Raw genomic sequence first — 15418 nt, 5'->3', positions numbered from 1 at the left:
CCAACAGTGGGCCACCAGGATGCTGAAGGGACAGGAGCACCTCTTCTGTGAGGAAAGAGCTGAGACTGTTCAACCTGGAGAAGAGGAAGCTCAGAGGGATCTCACTGATTCCCTTAAACACCTTAAGAAAGAACGCACAGAGGTCAGGTCCAGCTTCCTGTCAGTGGTGCCCAATGCCAGGACAGGAGGCCATGGGCACAAACTGGCACACAAGAGCTCCCTCTGAACACCAGGAGCACTCTGTGCTGTGCAGGTGACGGAGCAGTGGCACAGGTTGCCCATGGGCTGTGGGGCCTTCTCCTTGGGGATCTCCAGCAGTGCCTGGATTTGGCCCTGGGCACCCTGCTCTGGGTGGCCCTGCTGGAGCAGGGGCTGGAGCAGGTGGGCCCTGAACGCTCTGCCAGCCTCAGCCATGCTGTGATCCTCCTCCCCCTCATCAAACAGAGCTCAGATCCCCAGTGTGGAAGAAAAGCCAAGGATACTAATACTAAAAAAAAAATACAGAAAATATGAATATACTAATACTAAAAAGAAAATATAGAAAATATGAATTAGAAAATATGAACCAAAGGATAAGCAAAACCCAAACTCCCTCTCACTTACACTGCCGTCTATTTAACAGCATCAGTCTAAGAAACTCCCTTCAGCAGGAGAGTGCATTTTTTCCAAGCCATTCGGCATGATTTCACAAAGACAGAACAGTATTTTGTGAATTGGGAGAATGTAAGCAAATGGGAGCAGACTGTTACAAAAGCCCTCTTGTTCTTAGGTTACTGACAGACTCCCTTGGTAACTGCCATCCACACAGTTGGTGTTTGGCTGGCCAAGCCATCATTTTGGCACGCCGGTCCTCCACTTTTCCTATCCTGCTGTCTAGCAAGACATGAAAGAAGAAGAAACTCTTTTCTGCCCAGCTTTGACACATTTGCATATGTTGACAGCAGTAGAGGAAGGGCAGCTGGAGCTCGGCTTGTTCTCCACACCACTGCGACCTTGGTGGGAAAGATTTCCTTCAAGGTTCATTTTCTTTTCCCCCCCTAAGTATAATGAAAAATCATTTAAGGAAACTAAAGTTCCCAAGACACAAAACCGAACAGTTTTGCCTCCTTGAGATTGATCAGTATGAGTACTTATCTGTGAAACTACTGGGCAGCAGCACTAGTATTTCAACAGACTTCCTTCTGGCAAAGAACATAAAAAACTTCGAAGACCTCCTTCAACAAAATCACAAACCACTGTCTGATTATGAATTCACCTAAATGAGGAGAGATTAAAACACTGTAGTTACACTGATAATTATAGCTATACTGGTAAATTTACTCAAGCAGCAAGGTTTACTTTCTTACTGCACTCCTGTGATGCTGTATTTTCAGCTGACCCATCTGGGATTTTCCAGGACTGATTCGCTAAAGCAAAAGAAACATAATGAATTACTTCAAAACAATCCTTTTTTTTTTTTTTTTTTCTTTTTTTCTTTTTCTGTTGTCTTTGCATCACAACGCATCATTACGGCACTGAAGTCAAAATGCATTCCAGGAACACGCTTTCCTGGACATACACAACTTAATTAAAAGCCATTCGTTATCTTACACCCTCCCTCCAGGAGAATCACACGCATCTGCATGTTGGTTAGCTAAGTTTTAGTTTTTGATGAACACACACATCTTCCTAAGCAGGAGAAAGCAGTGTCTGTGCTGATTCCCAGACTCTTTCCAGACTGCAAAGCCAGCAGACAAGAAATCCCTGTCTCCTGCACAGACAAGCATCTTACCATGCAAATTCCCACTGCATCCAAGGGTCAGATGTATCAATCATGGGGTGTTTTTTTTTCTTTTTTTTTTTTTCCTAGACAAGTACCAGATGGGCCTGACCTGCTCAGAACAGTCTGCAGTGCAGAGAAGCTTACTGTGCCATCTCCATGATATTTTGTCCAGGTGAAAAACAAAAGAAAGGCACCAGACCTTGAAGTTCCTGTAGCATTGTTTACATCTTGATCTAACTTCAGAGCTGGCTTAGCACTGAAACATATTCAAACAAAAGATCTGCCAATCTATTTTAAATGTTATAATTCTGTATCATTGTTAACAGCTATGCAATTGTATGGCACACAACACTTTGCTTAGCGTTGCTCTGGTATTTAGAGAAGGTGAGAGTCAATTCTAAGAGATAAATTATTTCCACATCTCCATCTAAACAGAATAATGTCTTTGCTAAAGATTAATTCCAAGCATTCCAGAAAATGCTCAGTGTGCATCTTTCAGCCTTGCTCTTGAAGGCCTCTTGATAGCTGGGCAGCCCAGTCTACTGGTTGGTGACCCTGCCCACAGAAGGGCGGTTGAAACTAGATGATCTTTCAGGTCTTTTTCGACGCAGGCCATTCTATGATTCTATAATGATTCTATGATGATAATTCAGACTATTTGAAAAAACGTATACAAACAGGAACACGTTATGGGAAAAAGCCTTTCAAACAAACAAACAATCCATCTAGAGGAGAGACCAGAAGAACATTAAAAAAAAATTGAAAGTAAGGACTGAGAAAGCAGAAGGTAGAGGAAAGAGTAGTAACTTCAGAATCACTATGATCTTAATGATCATTTCCAACCTTTGTGTTTCTATTATTCTATTTCAGAACGGAAACATATCCCCAAAATGCCGTTTCTTGGGTGGAAGAATGATGTTTCTGGGCTGGTTCCTCTACAGATATAAAGTTTTTTTCCTTTCATTCTTGGGGCAAGGATGTAGCTCTCCCAGCAGGGGCATGGATACGACTGGACTAGACGATCCTAGAGGTGTTTTCCAACCTGAACGATTCATAGAACGAGTCTATGAAAAAGAAGACTGCTGTAATACTATTCCACCCTCAAGATCAACTTTTTTTTTTTTTTTTAAATCTCCAACACCCAAGGGAATTAAGGATTTTTTTTTTTTTAAATGAGGGAAAAAAAGAAAAAAACACTTTTGAGTTTTTAAGATATCTTCTAGTGACAGTTACGCAGGTCAAATTATTTATCAAAGAAGAAATCAAAAGACAACTCATTCACAGTCTATAATTACCTATAACAGGAAAATGATGTTAGATATTAAGAGATAGTTGTTAAGCGTGTTCAAGAAATAGCACATAAAATCCTGCAGATGTAAGTAAATTTAGGTAAACGTATGTTTCTTGAGATCTCCTTGTAAATACAGAAATCACCAAGCATTTCCTCTTTCACTTCTTCTTCCAGAACCAAGACTTCCACAGAAACAACCTCTAATGGCCTCAAGGATCTATTCAGCTGAACTTGAAAAAAGCTTTGATTCTCAATGTAAGAAGTTCAACCTCGTAACTGGGCTTGCTAATCTCTATTTATTTTTTTTTCTATCATTCACTCAAAGTCCTGAAAATCCAGAAATCTTTACAGATTTATCTGCACAGAACTTTCAGAGCAGTAACCCAGTAGCTCTCTTTCTTAGAAGATGGGGAAAAGCAGCAGATAATGGCCTGGACACGGTGACAATTTCTAGGTGGTTTCTGCCAGCAGCTCCTTAGAGCAAATCTAAATCTTTACCCAGGACGGAGCAGGTGAAGAGATCTGACAAGTGAACAGGCAATGCCACAGAGAGACAATCTGTCTTGATCACTGGGGTTAGAGAAGCAGACACAGCAACAAAGCTCAGGCTTTCCTGACAGGAAGGACTGCAACAAGGAACCACTGCAGACATGATAAACCTTCTGGACCTTTATTTAAGATGATGCCATTTTTGTCACGATTTTACACAATGTGCAAGTCAGACTACAGGGATTCATCTGTATCACCATTTTTTGACACCAGTATCTTAAATAACTATTTGAAAAAGAAATTCCCAAAGTATTTATTTTTATTAAACCATCATTCCCAAGCATACCTGAAGTTTAAATGAGCGCAAATCCGCTAAAAACACAGAATTACACTTTTAACAGCCTGAAAGATATAAAATCCACAAATCCATTTAAAAAAAAAAAAAAAAGAAGTGACACCAATGAAATTTTTTTGAAAAAGCATACCGTATTGCTGCTATAACTACAGTAGGAATCCCTGCAGCTCTACAGGAAAAGCTGCACCAACAGCTCTGAAGGCAGCCCAGGCAGTCAGGGGATGCAGGCAATGTACAGCTGCACCCACAGCTATGCAAGCTCTTAAAACCAGCATGAACCCAACCCACGTGCCATGGGCAGTGTGGGAATACTGCTGAGAAAAGCAAAGGGGTCTGGGGATGTTCAGGGAATTGGTTTTGGTAAGGTCAAGTTCTACACAACCCAAGAAGATCGCAAGCATTGAAATTTGTGACAGAAATATTTTTTATTTGAATTTTGAAATCCTTAAGGTTGGGTTTAAACAATATATAAAGAAACTGCTGGATTACAGAAGCTCTAGAATATTTTATGACTTCATAGATGAGAACACCGTTTAATTTGACTGAAAACAGGTGCTGGGAAGAGATTCTCTCTATCTTTTTGCAGACCACTGGAAGCATTTCTCATTTTGTGTTTAAATAGATACACTGCATTTCCAAGTGCTTGTGCATGTTCCCAGGCTCAAAATAAGACAAAAAGGAAGTCTGTCTGCTCTTTAAACAGTACTTCCTCTGACACTGGCTCTCTTCTCTCCCAAGTTTGCAAAAGCATCTTTGAATTTCAAATTAAATGAAGAATCTTAAATTAAGTCTAGTGTGGATACTTAAAATTATAATTGCATTGCAACTCAGGAATTTAAACATGCACCTACATGAGGGTTTTTGTGTTTTTTTTTTTTTTTTTTTAAATAAGCTTAAATAAGTAAATGAAAAATAAGCAAATCAAAGTTTATCCTACTTTGTAGGGCAGGATACAATAATGAAAATGAGGGAAATTCTACATTCTCTGTGAGTAAGGCACTGAAGGAAGGGAAAAATAAGTACATTCCTGGCTTGTATCAGAAATAGTGTTGTCAGCAGGAGCAGGAAGTAACCATCGCCCTGTGCTCAGCCCTGGTGGGGCTGTAGCTCAAGTGCTGTGTTTTGGGCCCCTCACTAGAAGAAAGGCACTGAGGCCTGGAGCACGCCCAGAGAAGGGCAATGAAGCTGTGAGGGGCCTGGAGCACAAGTCTACAAAAAGCAGCTGAGGGAACTGGGATTGTTCAAGCTGGAGAAGAGGAGGCTCAGGGGGAGACCTTATCACTCTCTACAGCAACCTGAAGGGAGGTTGTGGTGAGGAGGGGGTCGGCCTCTTCTCCCATGTAACAGTTATAGGACTACAGGGAACAGCCTCGAATTGCACCAGGGGAGATTCAGGTTGGACATACAAAATACTTCAAGAGCATGGTCAGGTGCTGGAACGGGCTGCCCAGAGATGTGGGGGAGTCACTGACCCTGGAGGTGTTGTACTGAGGTACATGGTTTAGTGGGAAATAGCGATGATAAGTGGACAGTTGGATTGCATGATCTTGGCGGTCATTTACAACCTCGGTGGTTCTGTGATTCTATGTTCTCTAAAGAGGAGCAAAAGCATTCAGCAGGCCAGTAGGGATAAACTTAAAAAGATGATTTAATGGTCAGTTAAACTGCAGTGTGTGGACCAACTGCGGTGAACTCCATAGGAAACAATGACAACATTCCCAGAGGAACAAGCTTGGTCTACACAGCAGAAGTTGTTTAGTTTTATCGCTGTAGCAATGCAACATTTCGTCATTTCTTCTGCTCCCTTTTGTCATTCTTCTATGTTACTGGCTTGCAGAAAATCAATTAAATCATTTTTCTATGAGGATAAATTGTTTCAATACTCCTTGCAATGTTCCTACTCAGGATAAGTCATGAGACTGATCACAAAAGGCCCCTGAAGGTAGGAGTTAACAAAAAGAACTGATCTTCCCTTCCAAGAGCAGCACAGCAATGATTACGATGTTTGGTTTTTTTCCTTCCAAACTTCCAAGATATCTCCCAAAATTTCATTTTTGTTGTATGTTAATTTATGGTCTGATTTTTGGGTGGTCCTGTGTGGAGCCAGGAGCTGGACTTACGATCCTTATAGGCCCTCTCCAACTCAAGATGTTCTACAATTCTATGAATTAAACCTCAAAAGCAGCAGCTGATCAACTGTGTATTCTGAGTATGCAGAAACAATTTTATTAAATTAATAAGTAAACTGCTTCAGAGATAAGCAACGTGCCAGATCTGTTCTGTGTGAATGCTCTTTTTCAGTGCTGGGTTGACAGAATCTGCCTTTTTGTGAAGGGGATTAATGCAGTGTGGTATTTTTCTGCAGCAGTGGAGCTATTCTGTGTTCCTAAGCAACAGATTAGCATAAACTGAAGGAGCAAATAAAAATGCTTTTCTCATCATTTATTGACCCACCTTATTAAAGTAAGAGACCAAAGGAAGCAGGCAGCAGCTGACAACCCTTTATGCAACAACCTGACATACACCTCAGCTTTCAAAAAGCAGCTTGCATTTGGAATAAACAAGGCTCAGTAAACATAAAAGGGAAAACTAAAAATTTCAGTCTTGAATTATGCCACCCAGCAACACAGCAAATCCCAGAAGGGTCACATCAGGGAAATGGTTCACCTAGAACCAGGCTTCTAAGTGCACACAGCACTTAACTAACTCTCCTTCTCTTTCTAAGGGCAGCAGTCAAAGCCCCAAGCTGCTGGAGTTAAAGGAGCATTTGGACACTGCACTCAGACACTGGGTTTGAATTTTGGATGGTGCTGTGTGGAACCAGGAACTGGACTTTATGGTCCTCCTGGCTCCCTTCCACCTCAGAATATTCTATGATTCTGTTCTTTTCCCTTCACACAATTCACCTCACCCCTGTTGTTTAATCTTTTCTCCTTGTCTTGCTGTGTTGCCCCACTGCTCCACCTGCTGCAGCTGTCCTCAATGCATTTTTTCCATGCCTCCATTTCAGATTCTTCCGCTGCTGCAGGAGCTCTGCAAACCAGTCCCTGCTGTGCCACATGGATGTGCTTGAAGGCAGCACTGCATGGCACTGCTTTAGGAATGGCTAAAAAAGGTACACCTGTGTATGCACTGGAAACAGCAGTGGCTGGTAGGCAGAGCACCTGTCTGCCACGTTATAGATGAGGGAGCCACAGGGACTGAAAGGCCAGCCCGAGTCCTTAGATGCTAATACAAACAAGAACCAAGTTCTCAAACTTATTTCACCAGAGCAGAGGAAAGAAAACAAAACAGAAAATATTGTTTTTTTTTTTTTCCAGGGGCTGCACTCTAAGACATTTTCCAGTAAGAAAGCTAATAGTCTTTACTAGTATCTTAAATTTTCATTTTCCTTTAAATGCGCTCATCACCTGATGAGTTTTATTCTTTCATTTTCATTCAGCAAATAAAAATATGCAGTCTCAGTAAAAATGCTTCATCAAAAGCTCTACTTATGGCATCACCCAAAAAGTATCTACATGTGAATCTTGAGCAGTGTATCCTAACAGTGCACTTCAACTTAACATTCAGAATGTGCATTTCTCACACCCTCCTATTGAGTTAGTAGATATCAGTGAACCCACTTGAAATAAATGGGGCTGTACTGAGAGAAGAACAGAAGTCAAGCTCAAGTTTACAGCATTTTAATTTCCTGCCAATGAAGTGTCCATGCCCTCATCAGAACTGAGGTATGTTTAAGTATTGTGCAGCAACACTACATTTTTATCAAGATCTTGGAGACAGATCTCTTACATGGCTGTAGTGCATTAAGGTCAGCATTTCTGGGAGCTCCATGTCCAATTCTACAGCCGGAATCTACCTAGCATGTCCACCCTTTCTCTAAAGTATTAACATACCTTTGGGTGGAGGAAAGGAAGGAGAAAAGGCATTTTGTGCTCCAAATGAGTAATTCTTGAGTTTACCAACTTGTTTGCTCATTGTATCACAGACCTACAGAAAGCTGTTCTATGAGAGGTGCTGAGAGAGACACCACTGAACTGGAAAAATCTAACTCCAAGTAGCTGCTCTGAGTATGAAGTAACTGTGCAGTACTTGGAACCACAGAACAGCTGCCCAGCCCAAAGACCATCATATTCACCTTTATTTCTCTAGGAGACGGAACACAAGTCACACCAATGCATCTTACATTTGTTATATCACTACAATGACAGATGTTGATTAGTGCAAGCATACTCATAACAAGCAAGTTGTACTCTGAGCTATCAGTACCACACGGCAAAGTGGTGTACCCTGATCCCTACAAACATAAGCTTTTCTAGGGACAAATGTACAGCACAGAAGTGTCCTAAGCTGATATCCGTAGCTTAAAATACCATTACTAAAGTCTCAGTGAGTTTTTGTGGGTACACAATCCTATTTCACAATGTTGAAATGTCCTTCTTCTATGTTCCCATGACAGAGTTGCACACACACACACACACACACACACACACACACACACACGCCAAATAAAGGTGGGTTTGTTACACAGTCAAGTAACAGCATAGCCAAATTTTGAAATTGGACTGGATGATCTTAGAGGTCTTTTCCAATCTTGACGATTCAATGACTCAAAACCCAACAAAAAAAAAAAAAAAGGAATGAGGTTATCTGATCTATCAGAGGCTGCCTGTGACAAGTTTCATATTGTAAGTATCATGAGTTTCCAAATCTGTTACATTTACTACCTGCTCTCAAATTCTAACAGAACTCAGAAGCATTTAAAGGAATCACAATCCCACACACATGCATGGATTCATCTGAAGCACCTCACTGAGCACCATTCACACTTAGTTTGTGTCAAGCTCCTGCAGTTTCCCTACAAAAACAAGCACCAAATCTGGTTCAGGAATAATTGCTTACTAAGTTGGGGCTTGTCATAGTAAGTACAGCTATTTAAAATCATATAAACAACAACAGTTCAGAAATCCACACTGTCATTGTTGAAAGAGAAGCCAAGTCAATCATGTGTCTGACTTCTGCTGTGACATAACACGCTGCCCAACACTGAAGTTTACTTTTATTTGGTACAGCAAAGGAACCACAAGAATAATTTGCCCCAAGAATGCAGAGCAATGACTGTAAAATGAAGCTGTCTTGACTCACATGTAAAATGTATACGAAAATTATACTAAAATTCGTTTTCTTTTGCGTAACAGTGTAAGTGATCCTGCAGCTTCCAGGCTAGCAGATGAATAAAATTGAGTCCGACAAGCTTTATGAGGGCTTTTTGTTCTACTTTATGTAACTTCATAGCTCCCATACAACTCCTCTGAAGCTTCCATGCTTTCAACAAACTTCAGTCTGAGTATCTCAAATCTCTGAGAAGCAAAACAAGAAATGAAAATCTGATGATCCTGAGAAACAGGTTATGGAAAGCTTGTTACAACCCTTTCAGGAACCAGTCACCTTCCAAGACAGATCTCTGTCAGAGAGAATAAACAAAGCACTAAGCAAAACCAAGGAGCACATCAGACAAACTTTTAACATAAATGATGCAGCTGGAACTGATATCCGTTAATTACATAATTACACTTTAAGGTCTATGCAAGTCAAGAGAGTTTGTAGGTACAAGTCCTGAGGTAAATTTCTACCTAAAGCTAACTTAAAACCCAATAATTTTATTAATGAATACTTTAGATACTGAGTGTATGTAGTACACTAAATAAATACAATTTCTTCTATGTAAAACAAGCATAGAGGAGTCAAATAATGAAAAATTCATACTGTTTGTGAAACATCCCCTTTCTACAACATGTTTTTTTTTAAAAACAATTTTTGTAACTCAGATTCGTTCAGTACATAAATGATTCTGTGAGCTCTGGACATCACGTTGAGTTGGAAGGGACTTATAAAGGCAGTCCAGCTCCCCTGCAATGAGTAGGGATCACAGTCAGAAGCTTTAAGGTAACCCTGCTGGGCACAGCTCAAACGCTGCTCCATTCTCCTCCTTGTGACCCTCACCAGTATCCGTTCAGCACCCCACATTTTGTGGGGGCACCACCTCCTCTTTCCTGGTCCTGGCAGCTACAGAAACACTGCTGCCCACACCAGCCAGACCTCATAGACCTCTTGTTTGGGAATGCTTAGAAAGCCTTTCACATTAAGCCAGGAGGAGCTCCGTGCTGAAAAAGCCAGGGTTTTGGAAAGGATGCAGGGACAAGTGAGATAAGGACAAGAAGTAGAAGAGCGCTGATGTGAGGACCAGCACCAGTTTCAAGCACGCAGCTTACAAACCCAGTCTGAACACAAAAAACTCTTTGTATAAACGCAATTTTTAAGCACAGTCTAGAAAACAGAAAGTTATGATAATTATCAGAACCACCACTCTAAAAAACACACTAATGCACGGGGAAGTTTTCAGAATAAAAATCGTAACAAGCAAGCAGAACGCAACAAAGATTGCAGCTGCAATTAGAGCCCAGGCTTCGTGCCCCCCACAATCACTGTAATGCTGTGTGACCTCTAACTGAGGAGAAGCCCCCTCAGATACCTTTCCTCCCCGCCGTGCAGCCACAGGGCTCCCTGCTGTACATAACGACGCACATGCCCAAACTCTGCCCAGACCCCTCGCCGAAAGGTGCTGGAACACGGCCCCCACCGAGGCAGCCGGAGCTTACGGCCCCCGCCCCAGCAGCCCCAACCCATCAGACGGCACACAAAACCCAGGGGCGGACACCGGGCGCAGCGCTCCGGACCGGGCAGGGGGCGAGGCCGCACCCGAAGCGACGGCGCCGCCGCCGTCGCGCTGGGCCCGGCCGGGCCAGGCCGCTCCGTCTCCCGGGAAGCGCTGCCGCGGAGGCTGCTCACCCGCTCGGCGCCGCCGGCTCCCGGGAATGGCGCTGCCCGGCGGCGGGGACCCGTCCGGGGCTCGGCTCGGCTGAGAGCGGCGCTGCGCCGGCTGCTCGCTCCTGGGCCGCGCCCGGCGGGGAGTTTCCTGTGTGAGTCACCGGACTGGGAGCCGCGCAGGGAAACACCCTTCCTGCGACCCAGCCCCTCCTCCCGCCGCCCGTCCCAAGCCTGCCGCCCCTTCCCTTCCTTCCCGCCCGGGCCGGCCACTCCTCCCTCCCTGCCCGCCGGCGTCTTGCTTTAACAACGGCGGCTTGTTTCGTTGGTATACCAAAGGCCGTGCTGCCGTCGGAGCTGTACTCCGAATGGCTGAGGGGACAGCGGTGCTGGGGCACCCCGGTGACATTCGTCTGGGTGGAAAACTAAAGTGGTTTCTTTCCTTCGCCTCTCCGGCAGGACGGTGAGCCCAGCAGTAAGGGTGGAGGATCTAACCTTAAGGAACCAAAGGGGACGCGACATAAAACCGTCTAAAAATATTTCCTCTAGGTGGTGCTCATGCATGGCTTTTTTTCGTAGCTGAAGCGCTGCTGTTAATTGAAACCGAGCCAAACCAAGAGTATCCATTTCCCCACCTTTGATTTTTCTATAAAACACAACGAACACATAAGTACTTCCTCCATTTAATAGGTGCCTACTTTTTTCAGTGTTCTCCTGTCTGCAGTTCTGCTTTCCTTCTATTTCTTCATCCTTCATCAGATGAACGTGGAAGCATTAGCACAATGTGAAACTGCTGCTGCTTCTTCTTCCTTAAAGGTTGTCAGAATCGCTGTGAGTGAGGGTGGGCCGGGTAAACAAGCATGCTATGTGTAGGGGTTACTGCCAGCTTACAGCTTGGAAAGTTCCAGACCATCTTGGTATTTCCCCAAAGCCTGCTTGCTTGTAAATGGACTAAGTTGTACCTAACATTTTTCACTATTGAAATCTTCTGCAGTCATTAGCAAATGAGGCAGTATTTCTGTAGCAAGCAACTTTCTGCCTTTGCTTTCAACAGCTGATAGTTTGGTTTTGCTGAGAACAGAACAATTACTCCTTCACTTGATGTCTTTTTTTTTTTTTTTTTTCCCCAGTGAGTCTCCATTCTACTAAGCTTCCTTAAATAGCCTTCTTGTAACAGCCTTTGGAAAGTGGGAATAAGTTCCCATCGTTCTCAGTACTTCATCTACTGTCTTATCAAATTATTCCACCCATTCCACATCATCAAGAATTCCGACAGTTTGTGGAGAAATTCTGCATCATTTCAGAATGTTACCATTTCACCATGTTCCTGGCATATCTTCAGTTATTTTTCCAGTGCTGTACCCAGAGCTGCAATCCAGTGCTGTCTATTGAAGTTTATTTTCTAGGATGTGGCTACTTGCTCTTCTCTGATAGGATATTTCCATAATATATGTTGAGTGCATATGTTATAGAATTGTTTGCATTGGAAGGGAGCCTTAAAAGCCATCTAGTTCAACTCTTCTATGAAGAACAGGAAAACCTACAGCTACATCAGGTTGCTCAGAGCCCCAGCCAGCCTGACCTTGAATGTCTCCAGGGATGGGGCATCCAGCACATCTCTGTGCAATGTGTTTGTTTTGACAGAATGAATTTCACCCATCACATCCCTAGGCTTCTTAGCTCAGTGAAAACTGCAGAAGACCAGAACCAGATGCTTCCATTTCTAGCTGCTATTGCTCCATACACTTTATCATAAACCTAGAGCAGAGAGGTTGTTAAATTAAAAACAAACAAAAAAAAAAAAACACCTCACCTTCATAATGAAGGATTGGTTTCATTTCCTTGTCCCAAGTGAGAAAAGAGTTGACAACAGCCCTGTCTTAGTGAAGCACTTGGCCTACATCAGCATTGAGACCTCAGTTCCCAAGCCACAAGTGAAGTAAGGGAGACTTGAAACATGCTGTGTCTGCAAGCACTAGACAGGGAACTTACTCCAAAGCTAAAAGCTCCTAGTGAGATCTGATCTACAGCATTTTGCCTCCAGCTACGTGATACTACTTAGACTTCCTGGGAGCTCCCATCTTTGCCAAAAGTCACCCAGTGCCAGAAGCGGCTGCTTCACCTTATCCTAAGGATTGGCTGACATCCCAGGGTCTTCCCATGCTCCTTCTGAAACATTTGAGTGATTGAGATATTCCCCCACTAGTGGAGAGCCATCTGCTCTTCACTGACATTCCCATACTCAAATTTATACCAACCCATGAAGTCAGATAAAAAATACTGATAATTGGTTATATGCGGCTTTTTTGTCTATCAAGATGTTTTCTACTTTTTTTGTATATTGGAATCATAGAATGGCCTGGGTTGAAAAGGATCACAACGATCATGTAGTTTCAACCACCCTGCTATGTGCAGGGTCACCAACCACCGGACCAGGCTGCCAAGAGGAATTAGAGGACAATCCATATCACCATCTGAATGTCTACACTCTCATGTAACATGAGGCATACTTATCAGTATCACATTCTGGAATGTCCCCATGACTCCTTGCTTTCCATTTTTGTGCAATTTAAGTACTGCAATGACTGTACTTGATAAAGGGTTTCAGTGGGTCTTCATGACCAGCTTCTCCTTTTACTGTATCATCCCTCTTATTCTTGCACCATTGAATACGGACCTTCTGGGTCTGGCTAAAGTTATAACATATACATGATCATTACCTGATGTCCTACCCACTAGAAGGTAGGTGTGGCCTTTATGATACCAATGGCTAGAATTAGAATCTCAAACAGACCTTTCTTGGGTGGTATTTATTTAAACTCAGTATTTAACCTGTCACCATTATCTTTACTGATATCTATAACACCAATGTGTTATGCTCCTGACAATTTCTGTACCTTACATCTTCATCAGATGAACACCAGATAGTAAAACAGCACAAGCTTAACCCAATTACCTGCAGATCAAATAAAGACTTTTTTCAATGCTCTATGCTAGCTACGCTAGCCGCAGATACCCACAAGACTACTTCCTGAATTCCAGCTGGTTTTGTTCTATTTTGAATTCCTTTCTTTCGGCTGTATTTATCCAAGCTCTTTGAATGAAAACCATCTGCAGAAGCCCAGATGATTTCCATGTCATTCCATGTGAAAGAAGAGGTTAGACAAAAGTCTTGAGGCCTTGCTTATGTGTTTCTAAGACGCTTACGTACTCCAGTTTTACACCTTTCCACCCAGGTATCTTAGTGATTAAGCTTAATAGCATTCCTACCTCTCTGTTTGAGGTGCTGAGTCCATACACTGATCTTTTTATCCTCACAAAGGAGATAATACAACACAGGCATGTGCTATGATCTGTCATGATCCAACACAGAAAGGTTGTTATGAAGCCATCACAAACAATGGCCACAAGGACACCCGTAACAGGACACCATGCAAAACTACAAAGAAAGAAAAGTGATAATTGTCTCTAAATTAGTTAAAAAATAAACCTACACCTGCAGCAAATAGTCAGCCAGCTGTCCACACTCTTAAAAGACTGGGGAAAAAAATGTCTGACATAAGGAGTCAGTACACACTTAATTTTGTATCAGACATGACAAATGGTTTAAAGCAGAGCAAGACTATGGAACTATTCCGTACTCCCACACATAAAACAGCTGTTGCTTCAGTTCTCAGGAGGTTGGCAGAGCACTTTGAGAGTGTTTGCTGTGTCCAAGTCCCATCTCTATCATGCAAGCAACAGCTCAAATATAATCCCTCACTTGGCCTCATCTAAGGCCCATCTAGTGCTGGTCATTTTATTAGTTATCTAGACGCCATGACCAACAACCCCATACAGCTTTCCCAGTAATAAAAGCAGTGCAGCAACAAGCCACAGCATGATCCAATAACTACAAATTGCAGAGATGTGGGAATGTTTCTCTATAAGCAAGCAAAAGAGTACAGGAAGAAAGCTGGCAACATGTAAATCTGTAGAGTGAATAAGATTAAAATGCAGCTGAGGGGTGGATATTTTTATGTTTTTTATGGGCATGCAATTCAGAGATGGTATCTTTAATCCATGCTACCAAGGAAACCATGCAATCAGCAACTGCTTGCTAACTGTTTTTGCTATCAATAGCTTGACACTAGCAAAGGTCCCCAAGGACCTAGTTAATTAGAAGGTTATTAAACGAAACAACAAAGAAAGCATTAGAGAATTTCTGAAATCTGTTCTAAAATGAGGCCTAGATATGATAGAAGATCACAGGAAAGAGAAAGAAAAGGAAGAGAAGTACTGAGGCTGACAGATAAGGGCCTCTACACTAACTTCTGACAGAGTGCACCCAGAAGTTAGAGAGGAAAAAACAGATTTGGACATAAAGTGTAGATTTAACTGTGACAGCATCCAATAATGCTGTTTTTCTTTTCCCAAAGATTCTTAGACACCAGATTTAACCAGATCTCACCTTGAACATTATAATCTTTTCTAATACCATTTAGCCAGATCCTTACTTTTAAGTACCTAAATCCATGCTTGCTGTTTCACCCAGATTAGTGCTCCTTTATAAAATCATTCACTCCTCCACGCACATCATTTAAGTACTTGTTTTTCAAGAACCCAAGGCCTTCTATGGCTTAGCATAGAACTGGATAACTTGGCTGAGAGTAGGATCTAACAGTATTTTTGCTTTGTAGTTTCCATATCTCTAGCA

At 42.4% G+C, this 15418-nt stretch overlaps 1 protein-coding gene across 1 annotated transcript in view; it reads right to left on the bottom strand.

Moving 5' to 3' along the window:
• The window catches only part of CYFIP1 (cytoplasmic FMR1 interacting protein 1), a 63469-nt gene extending 52542 nt beyond the window's left edge, over positions 1-10927 (bottom strand). The window contains exon 1 of the mRNA XM_085213423.1: positions 10747-10927. The gene's annotated coding sequence lies outside the window, so the exon portion shown is untranslated. The remainder of the gene's footprint in view (positions 1-10746) is intronic.
• Between the last annotated feature and the right edge of the window lie 4491 nt (positions 10928-15418).

Source organism: Meleagris gallopavo, chromosome 1 (genome assembly GCF_905368555.1).
Source record: "Meleagris gallopavo chromosome 1, MGAL_WU_HG_1.1, whole genome shotgun sequence".
In the NCBI taxonomy this organism is placed as follows: Eukaryota; Metazoa; Chordata; class Aves; order Galliformes; family Phasianidae; genus Meleagris; species Meleagris gallopavo.
Note: the sequence above shows the minus strand (reverse complement) of the source record. Positions and strands in the feature narration are given on the sequence as shown.